The sequence below is a fragment of the Amblyraja radiata genome, chromosome 8, assembly GCF_010909765.2.
Source record: "Amblyraja radiata isolate CabotCenter1 chromosome 8, sAmbRad1.1.pri, whole genome shotgun sequence".
NCBI classification, from domain to species: Eukaryota; Metazoa; Chordata; class Chondrichthyes; order Rajiformes; family Rajidae; genus Amblyraja; species Amblyraja radiata.
In genome coordinates this window covers 73,150,520-73,160,659 of record NC_045963.1, presented here as the reverse complement: position 1 = coordinate 73,160,659, position 10,140 = coordinate 73,150,520, and the positions used below count along the sequence as shown (strand labels likewise).

The window sequence follows — 10,140 nt, the reverse complement described above, 5'->3', positions numbered from 1 at the left end:
CCCTCTTAAATATATCCAATGAACTGGCCTCAACTACCTTCTGTGGCAGAGAATTCCACAGATTCACCACTCTATGTGTAAAAAATAATTTTCTCATCTCGGTCCTAAAAGATTTCCCCCTCATCCTTAAACTGTGACACCTAGTTCTGGACTTCCCCAACATCGGGAATAATCTTCCTGCATCTAAGCAGCCAATTCAAGCTGGAAAAGATGCTGAGTGGATTTAGGAGGAGGTTGCCAGGTCTTGAGGGCTTGAGCTACAGGGAGAGGCTGAGCAAACTGGGACTCTAAACCTTGGAGCGCAGGAGATGTGGGGTGATCTCATAAAGGTGGACAAAATCATGAGAAGAATAGATCAGGGAGATGCACAGAGTAGGTGAATCGAGAATCAGAGGACATAGCTTTAAGGTGAAGGGGGAAAAGGAACCTGAGGGGAAACGTTTTTACGCATAGGGTGGTGGGTGTATGGAACGAGCTGCCGGAGGAGGTAGTTGAGGCTGGGACTATGGCAACGTTTAAGAAACATTGGATAGGTTTAGAGGGATATGGGCCAAACGCAGGCAGGTGGGACTAGTGTAGATGGGACATGTTGGTCGGCGTGGGCAAGTTGGGCCGAAGGGTTTCCACGCTGTATCACTCTGTGACTCTATTAACCAGAGTCTTGCCTAATACAACTTATTCAGTGATACCGAATATCAGACAATTCCAGCATTAGTCAGCCTGAAACCTTTAGTAAGCAATGACAAATATCTTCAGATCGAACTGATAAACATTGAATAAGCAAACAAGGCAAGAAATATTTAATTTCCACATTGTGAAAACCTGGAATGCGAAAAAGATGACTCAGTTTTGTAGTAAATGTAAGAGTTATTTTATTATGATTCCACAAGATTTAATTAAATTACATCACAGTATCTTTTGATCATCAGTAAAAAAAAGGAATCTCTCAATTTCAAGAAAATAAGATCAAAGGGCGTCTGCAGTATGTGTCTTTGTTTAGTTTAGTTTCGTTTAGATACAGCGAGGAAACAGGCCCTTCGGTCCACCGAGTCCGCACCGAACAGCGATCACCACACGCCTATTGATAAAAATACATGTCTTGATGCTCCTGAACACATCATCAGTGATGTAACCTGGGTTCATTGGGTGTTTCGGGTCTTTCAACATCAGACACCCTCACCCAGGCGACCCACCCGTGGTTGGTCAGACCACGACTTGTGTTCAGGTGGCATTCGCTCCTCCCCATGGACCTCCTCTCCTGATCCAGAGCCATCTTGAGGCTTTCTCCGCTGCCTCTGTGGTGTTCTTGATGGCTCTTCTCCTTGCCACTCCGTTGATGCCCACTGCACTCAAGGGTTTGTAGAGCGATTGCCCTGCAAAACCTCTGCAGCCAACCTCGATGGGCATACACCTTGCCTTCCAGCCCTGCTTACGGCAGTCTATGACCAGCTCTTCATACTTGGCCATCTTCCTCTCGTGGGCCTCCTCCAGACGGTCCTCCCACGGCACTGTCAGTTCCAACAAGACGATGTTTTTGGTCGCCTCTGAGACCAGGAGGATATCTGGCCTCAGGGTGGTCGTGGCAATGTGATGTGGGAACTTCAGCTGTTTCACCAGGTCTACAGAAAGCTGCCAGTCCTGCGCAGTCGCCAGGATTCCTGACGGATTCCTGGCTGCTGTGGTTCTTGGCAGCTGCACTCCGGCCTTCACGAAGGTGATCATCTGGGTGGTGGGGCGATCTCGTCTGCAGCTGCTGATTCCCATGCTGATGGCTTCTGCAATGGGTTTGAGAACCTGGTCGTGACGCCATGTGTACCGGCCCTGCCCAAGAGACTGTGGGCAACAGCTCAGGATGTGTTCCAATGTCCCCTTGCCTGAGCATTGCTGGCAATCTGGAGATTCCACTTTCCCCCAGATGAAGAGGTTCGATGGGCTGGGCAGGACATCATACACTGCCTGGACCAGGAACTTGATGCGCTGTGGTTCAGCCTGCCAGAGCTCAGTCCATGTGACTTTTCGGTCCATGGCCTGCTCCCACCTTGTCCAGGCTTCCTGCTGCCTCAATCCAACAGCTCTGGTACACCTCTCCTCCTCCACCACTGCCCTCACTTCCTCCTGGACCAGCCTGCGCCTCTCCTTCCCCTTGGCCTTGTCAAACTGGGGAGATGGGAAGATTCCCAGGCCTGCTCTTCCCCGAGTCACTGCTCCCACCAGGACTCTGTGGCGTATCCGAGACTCTGCTTGCAGCATGGCTTCGCCGACTCTCCACTTCCTCCCAGTTTTCACCTCCACCCCTGCTTGAGCCACCTTGGGGTCGCTGGAGTCCCTGTACATCATCACCTCTCTGGCCCGAGTCCCCTTGAACTCCCCCTCCAGGGACTTCAAGGGCAGCTGGAGCTTGGTGTTATTTCCATAAAGGGCGATGCTGCTAAGGCTCCTGGGCAGTCCCAGCCACCTTCTGAGAAAGCTGCTGGCTTTCCTCTCCAATCTCTCTACGATGGATATTGGGACTTCGTAGACATGCAGTGGCCAGAGTATCCATGGCAGGATACCATGCTGGTAAATCCATGCCTTGAACTTGCCGGGAAGCCCCGACCGGTCCACTGCTCTCAACCAGCTCTCCAGCTCCTGACAGGTTGCCTGGACAGATGCTGTATCCTTCAGGCTGCTGTTAAACACCTTGCCAAGACTCTTCACTGGCTTTTCGGAGACAGTTGGGATTGGTGACCCTTCGATGCTGAAGCGGAACCTGTCCATGTCTTTGCCCTTCTTCAGCACCAGTGACCTTGATTTTCCTGGCTTAAACCTCATCCTTGCCCATCCAATCAGCTTTTCCAACCCTTGCAGGATCCACCTGCTTCCTGGCACTGACTCAGTGGTGACAGTCAGGTCGTCCATGAAGGCACTGATTGGTGGTTGGCGCATTCCTGACTTGGTCCGAGGGCCCCGGCACTCTGGCTCAGCAGACTTGACGATCATGTTCATCGCCAAGGCAACAAGGATCACAGAGATGGTACAGCCTGTGATGATCCCAACCCCCAGTCTGTGCCACTCTGATGTTACTGACCCTGATGAGACTCTCATGCTGAACTGGTTGTAATAGTCCAGGATGAGATCTGCCACTTGGCCCCGCGGGGCACATGATGCATGGCCATGACTGTCTGGATCAGCTTGTGTTGAATGGAGCCGTAGGCGTTGGCCAGGTCAAGCCAGAGCACTGTCAGGTCTCCCTTGTTCTCCCTGGCTTCTCTGATGAGCTGGGTCACCACTCCCATGTGCTCTAGACACCCCGGCATTCCAGATAAGCCTCCCTTTTGCACTGAGCTGTCGATGTAGCCATTGCTGGGGAGGAAGTTGGTCAGCCGCCTCGCCACTATGCTGAAGAAGATCTTGCCTTAAACGCTTAGCAAGGAGATGTTCCTGAACTGATCGATCTTCTTGGAATCGTCTTCCTTTGGGATTCAGACTCCTTCAGCAAATCGCCACTGCTGCACCACTTTTCCTCTCCTCCAGATGACTTTCAGGATCTTCCACAGCCGTTTCAATAACAAGGGGCAGTTCTTGTAGACCCTGTAGGGGACTCTGCTCGGGCCAGGGGCTGAGCCAGCTCTTGCTCTCTACACAACGTCCTGGACCTCTTTCAGGAGTGGCTCTCTACTATCAAATGGGTGGAGGTGGTTTTATCAGGATGTTGCACTGGCCCAGCTCCTGCTGCCTGATGGGGTCACTGTAGGCCGTCTGGATGTGCCGGTCAATCTCCTCCTTAGAGCAAGCCAAACTCCCACTGCGCTTCTGCCCGAGTAGTTGTTTGGTGAAGCCGAAGGGGTTGGCTATGAAGGATGCTCGCTTCCTGGCTCTTTCCTTCCGGCGTCTTCGGTGCCACTCAGCTCTATGGAGGGTCATCAGCTTCTTCCTCAGGATGGTTCGCAGCTCAGCCAAGGGGGGACGTTGCTCTTCGCTGGCCTCCTTATCCTGCTTCTTGAGGGACTTCAGCTCCTGCTGGATCATGTGGATCTTTGCTGCTCGTTGGTTCATGGTGAAAGGTGTTCTTCTCCACTGCTCCAAACCTTTCCACAGCTAGGCTGACGATGATTGTTGTCATCGTCCGCAGCCTTCGTTGTACACTATACTCCGCACTTACCACATCATCTTACCAAGCCAGTTAGCCTGAAAAACCTGCACGTCTTTGGAGTGTGGGAGGAATCCGGAGATCCCGGAGAAAACCCACGCAGGTCACGGGGTGAACGTACAAACTCTTACAGACAGCACCCGTAGTCAGGATCGAACCCGGGTTCTCTGGCGCAGTATGGCAGCACCTCTGCCGCTGCGCCACCGAGCCTCCCACAGGATGATACATAATAGCATCCGTAATACATGCCTTTGCTTCTTTTGCACAAGGCAACTACCTTGAGTTCAGCGTTAATGCACGGAGTAAAAGTAACAAGCTCACACATTTAGGGACTAGTCGAGTGTCCCTTGTCGCCAGGGTCCGGAGGGCAAGGAGCACCGACACTCCACCTAGGGTCCGTAGGGGGAGGGGCGGCTCTGCTGTCAGCAACCGGAGGACCGGTGACGGGATCTAGGGAGTGGGCAGGGCTGAAGATGTCCTGGTTGGGTTGCTCCTAGGCCTGGCCAAGCTGGCCATCCGCGAGTCACGGCTCCAGGCGGAAGAGGGCTCTGCCCGAGCCAGATGCTTGCCCCTTTACCGCGGTTATGTCCGCACCCGGGTGGTGTAAGAGAGGGACATAGTTGTATAGTAGTTATTTAGTATATTTGTAAGGATTGTAACACAGTTGTTAGGAAATTTAGTGTCTGAATAATTTGGTGGTTTTGTACTATGGTGGAGGGTGTGTCACCACGGTTTGTCTTTGTATCGCCATCATAATTAAATAAGTAATCGTTGATTTTTACAAAAAGCTCACAAAATAATTCTCAAGTGGTACATACACAACGAATGGTTCCTTTGACTTCGGTAGGCTGTACAATTTTGAGTGCTTGGGAGAATCTAACGTGAACCTAAATCAGAGCGTTGATGGAAGGGATTATAAAGCGATGACTAAATCTGTTACCACACCTATTTGGATTGCTGTCTTTAAAGCCCTGTAAATTCAGCTAGTTGGATATAGTCATCAATTACTGTATCTATAATTTAACTCTTCCGAGCCTTACACTGAGAAAAATAGCCATCTCAATTTATACAATGGGTAGGTGAAAATAAAACGGTGCCCTGTTTCGACTAGGTCGGGTAGATGCGCCGGAGTCTTTTGCCCAGAGAAGGGGAATCAAGAACCAGGGCAGTGAGACATGGACTACATATGCCAGGCAGGAGAGAAGACTCATCACCTTCTACCTTAGAAGCATCCACCGTATCCTGGGCAAATCCTGGCAAGACAGAGTGTCCAACGCCGAGATCCTGTCTCGCGCTGGCCTTCCCAGTATGTCCACTCTACTCAGGCAGCGCAAACTGCGGTGGGTGGGCCATGTTCACCGCATGGAGGATGGCCGTATTCCAAGAGACATCCTCTATGGAGAGCTGACATCTGGGAGGAGAACCATCGGCCGCCCCCAGCTATGTTACAAGGATGTCTGCAAGAGAGATATGAAGGCGCTCGACATTGATGTGGAGTCCTGGGAGAGCCTTGCAGCCGACCGCACGAGGTGGAGAGGTACCCTGAACCAACGTCTCAAAACGGGGGAAGAGAAACGGTTGAACGCAGCGGCAGACCCAGCGGGCGCGCAGAAAGGAGCGCAGTAACTTCAACAAACCAGAGACCACACACACACACAAATGTGACGTTTGCCACAGAGACTGTCACTCCCGCATTGGTCTCTTCAGCCACGGGCGACGCTGCTCTAGCCGAGGTTTGGAGCAAGCAGCCAACAACTAGGATGCATCATCCATGGTCAGTCATGACCGAGGGGGGCCTACGATATTATTCAGATTTTATATATCGCCAGCTCCTACATATCGGCGAAACCAAGTGCATTCTAGGCGATCGTTTCGCTGAACACCTCCGCTCAGTCCACCTTAGCGTATGTAATCTCCAAGTTACCAAACACTTTAACTCCCCCTCCCATTCCCACACTGACCTCTCTGTCCTGGGCCTCCTCCATCGTCAGAGTGAGACCCAGCGCAAATTGGAGGAGCAGCACCTCGTATTTCGCTTGGGCAGCTTACACCCCCAGCAGTATGAGTATTGATTTCTCTAACTTCAAATAACCCTTTGCTTTCCCTCTCTCTCCGTCCCTCCCACACCCTCGTCATCCTACTAGTTTTATTGTCCGTATCCCCTCGTTATCTCCTCCTCCACAGCCAACAATGGACCTTTGTGGGCTTCATGGCCACCTGTGCCGGCTCTGATTTGTTCTGCGCTTTGTCATACGTCTCGTTTCCCTCTCCCCCGACTCTCAGTCTGAAGAAGGGTCTCGAACAGAAAGGTCACCTATCGCTTCTCTCCAGAGATGCTGCCTGACCCACTGAGTTACTCCAGCATTTTGTGTCTATCTTTATTCAGATTATACCCCACTGAAGGTGAGAAAAGGGATTAGGGTGAGAGGTGAGAACAATTAAAGCTTCTTGACAATTAAAGCTCTTTGAACCTTGACAGCCTAAATAGGATATTTAGAGCCAGTGAATGTAAATATATCTTCAATGATGCCGTATGGGACCTGCGTTAAAGAACATAACACTGTAAATTGATAAGGTATAGATGTGGGAGGTGAATGTTCTCCTTAGGTCATGAAATAAGGCAGGTCGTATTCATAGAAACATAGAAAATAGGTGCGGGAGTAGGCCATTTGGCCCCGAGCCAGCACCGCCATTCAATATGATCATGGCTGATCATCCACAATCAGTACCCCATTCCTGCTTTCTCCCCATATCCCTTGATTCCGTTAGTCCTAAGAGCTATATCTAACTCTCTCTTGAAAACATCCAGTGAATTGGCCTCCACTGCCTTCTGTGGCAGAGAATTCCACAGATTCACAACTCTCTGGGTGAAATTTTTTTCCTCATCTCAGTCCTAAATGGCCTACCCCTTATTCTTAAACTGTGACCCCTGGTTCTAGAGAGAGTTGGTTTGTCAAGGAGGACTCTCTCTAACTTCTACAGGTACACAGTAGAGAGCATGCTGACTGGTTGCATCGTGGCTTGGTTCGGCAACTTGAGCGCCCTGGAGAGGAAAAGACTACAAAAAGTAGTAAACACTGCCCAGTCCATCATCGGCTCTGACCTTCCTTCCATCGAGGGGATTTATCGCAGTCGCTGCCTCAAAAAGGCTGGCAGTATCATCAAAGACCCACAACATCCTGGCCACACACTCATCTCCCTGCTACCTTCAGGTAGAAGGTACAGGAGCCTGAAGACTGCAACAACCAGGTCCCCACAGCCATCAGGCTATTAAACCTGGCTCGGACAAAACTTTGATTATTAATAACCAATTATCTGTTATTTGCACTTTATCATTTTATTTATTCATGTGTGTATATATTTATATTATAGCATATGGACACATTGATCTGTTTTGTAGTAAATGCCTACTATGGCCAACATTGTACTATGTGCTGAAGCAAAGCAAGAATTTCATTGTCCTATCAGGGACACATGACAATAAACTCACTTGAACTTGAACTTGAACTTGGACCAGCCTTGTATCAAACTCGGGTCTCTGCCGCTGCAAGGCAGCAACTCTGCCGCTGCGCCACCGTGCCACTCACAAGTTCCTTCGTGTTTTACTTTCTTATGAAAATATGAAAATACCATACGAAGGATACTTTGAGAGCAATATCTTGAAGAAGTAGGATATCTGGAAAACGATTCAGCTTTTCATATTGAACTTTTAAAACTCATATACCATCCCTGGGGACTCTTAACCACAAACAAGTATCACACAAGGCGACAGTAAATACTGCAACTGAGATGAAATATACTTGCGTACGACAGACGCGTGACATTTATTCCATGATCCGTAAAGCTTTCAACTCTCTCTGAATTACGTTTGCCAAATATGTTTTGTGCATTTCCAGCCTGAATGTTTTCAGATATATTCCAAAAGGATATTGTGGAAGTTACTAAAAATGTATAAAATCATGAGAGGAATAGATCGAGTAGTTGCACAGAATCTCTTGCTCAGAGTAGGGGAATCGAGGACCAGAGGACATAGGTTCTAGGTGAAGGGGAAAAGATTTAATAGGCATCTGAGGGGTAACTTTTTCACACAGAGGGTGGTGGGTGTATGGAACAAGCTGCCAGAGGAGGTAGTTGAGGCTGGGACTATCCCTACGTTTAAGAAACAGTTAGACAGGTACATGGATAGGACTATTTTGGAGGGATATGGACCAAACGCAGACAGGTTGGACAAGTTTAGCTGGAACAGTTGGCCGGTGTGGGCTAGTTGGGCTGAAGGGCCTGTTTCCACACTGAATCACTCTATGATTATGACTCTAAAATAAATATCAGGTCAGAGAGAAAGTTACACTAGGTTCCTGTTCTCACCTAGCAAACAGCTAACGGTCTGTTTCATTTATATTCATCTACTTTTTTGCATAAATCCCATTCATTTGTTCCATATCTCTCTGCATCCGTCTATACTCTCGTTTCCCTCTCCCCTGACTCTCAGTCTGAAGAAGGATCCCGACCTCATTCCTTCCCTCCAGAGATGCTGCCTGTCGTCGCTGAGTTACTCCAGCATTTTGAGTCTATCTTGAAAATAAATATCAGATTTTTTTAATTAAGAAAGCTTTCAGTTTGTTAATGGGCTTTGTGGTCATGATGTTTTTCTCTCTAATGTTTCATTTCACTGCTTTAGTTTTACAAAGCACACATGTGTTTAATCCCTTGAATTGACTTAAAATATGCAAGACAAACTAGCAGATGCTAACAACCTATAATTTGAAAATGCACTTATGTGGCACATTAACCATGTGAACACCATGTTAACAATTCTTTTTCCATGTTAAAAATTAACAGGGTTCATTTTTTTAATGAATTTAAGAGGAATGCACAGATGAAAACATTTACTTGCATTCAATCTGACTTTATTGTATTTGCATCATGTTCCCCATATGTTTTCAAGAGAGAGTTAGATGTAGCTCTTCGGGCTAATGGAATCAAGGGATATGGGGAGAAAGTAGGAACGGGGTACTGATTCTGGATGATCAGCCATGATCATATTGAATGGCGGTGCAGGCTCGAAGGGCCGAATGGGCTACTCCTGCACCTATTTTCTATGTTTCAATTCTTCTATATTTCCTATTTCCCAATCCTGACATTCGCTTTTCCTCTTGATGAAAGAACAGGGATGATATTTCAGGTCCCGAGCCATGCCAAAAGAAGGCTGAGATAACCTCTTCGTCTAATTTAGTTTAGTTCAGAGATACAGCGCCTCACAGGCCCTTTGGCCCACCGAGTCCGCGTCGACCAGCGACCCCCGCACACTAGCACTATCCTACACACACTAGGGACAATTTACAATTATACCGAGCTAATTAACCTACCAACCCATATGTCTTTGAATTGTGCGAGGAGTCCGGAGGATTATGGAGAAAACCCATGCAGGTCATGGTGAGAACGTGCAAACTCCATACAGACAGCATCCATGGTCAGGATCGAACCCGGGTCCCTGGCGTTGTAAGGCAGCAACTCTACCGCTGCGCCACCGTGCCACCCTTATTGAAGTGAACAAGACAATGAGAGCCATGGATAAAGTGACGCTCATACCCAAGGCAGGTTCTAAAACTGGTGGACACAAGCTGAAGGTAGGGCGGCACGGTGGCGTAGCGGTAGAGTTGCTGCCTTGCAGCGCCAGACGGCAGGATTATTTTTGAATAAGGTTATAGTAATTCCATCAGAGGCAGCAAAGAGGGGGTGAAATCTTTGAAAGTGAGCTGCTTATGTCACGGCAATGATGAGAAGAAATCACAGCTTACTGACAGTTCTTGTCATGCAGAGGTGAGAGAAATTGACGTATGGTCTTTATGCTGCCTGGGTAGCACGCGCCAAAGAATCTTTCCACTGTACCTCGGTACACGTGACTATAAACTCAACTAAACTTTAAATTTAATTACTTCATTAAGTTTGCAAAGATAGGAGAACCTAATGTTCCTCCGTGTTCTAATGTTCTATTGAGTCCATCTACACCT

General features: G+C 48.5%; 1 pseudogene; it reads right to left on the bottom strand.

Moving 5' to 3' along the window:
• Window positions 1-1,082: 1,082 nt before the first annotated feature.
• On the bottom strand, window positions 1,083-4,102 carry LOC116975786 (annotated as a pseudogene).
• Between the last annotated feature and the right edge of the window lie 6,038 nt (window positions 4,103-10,140).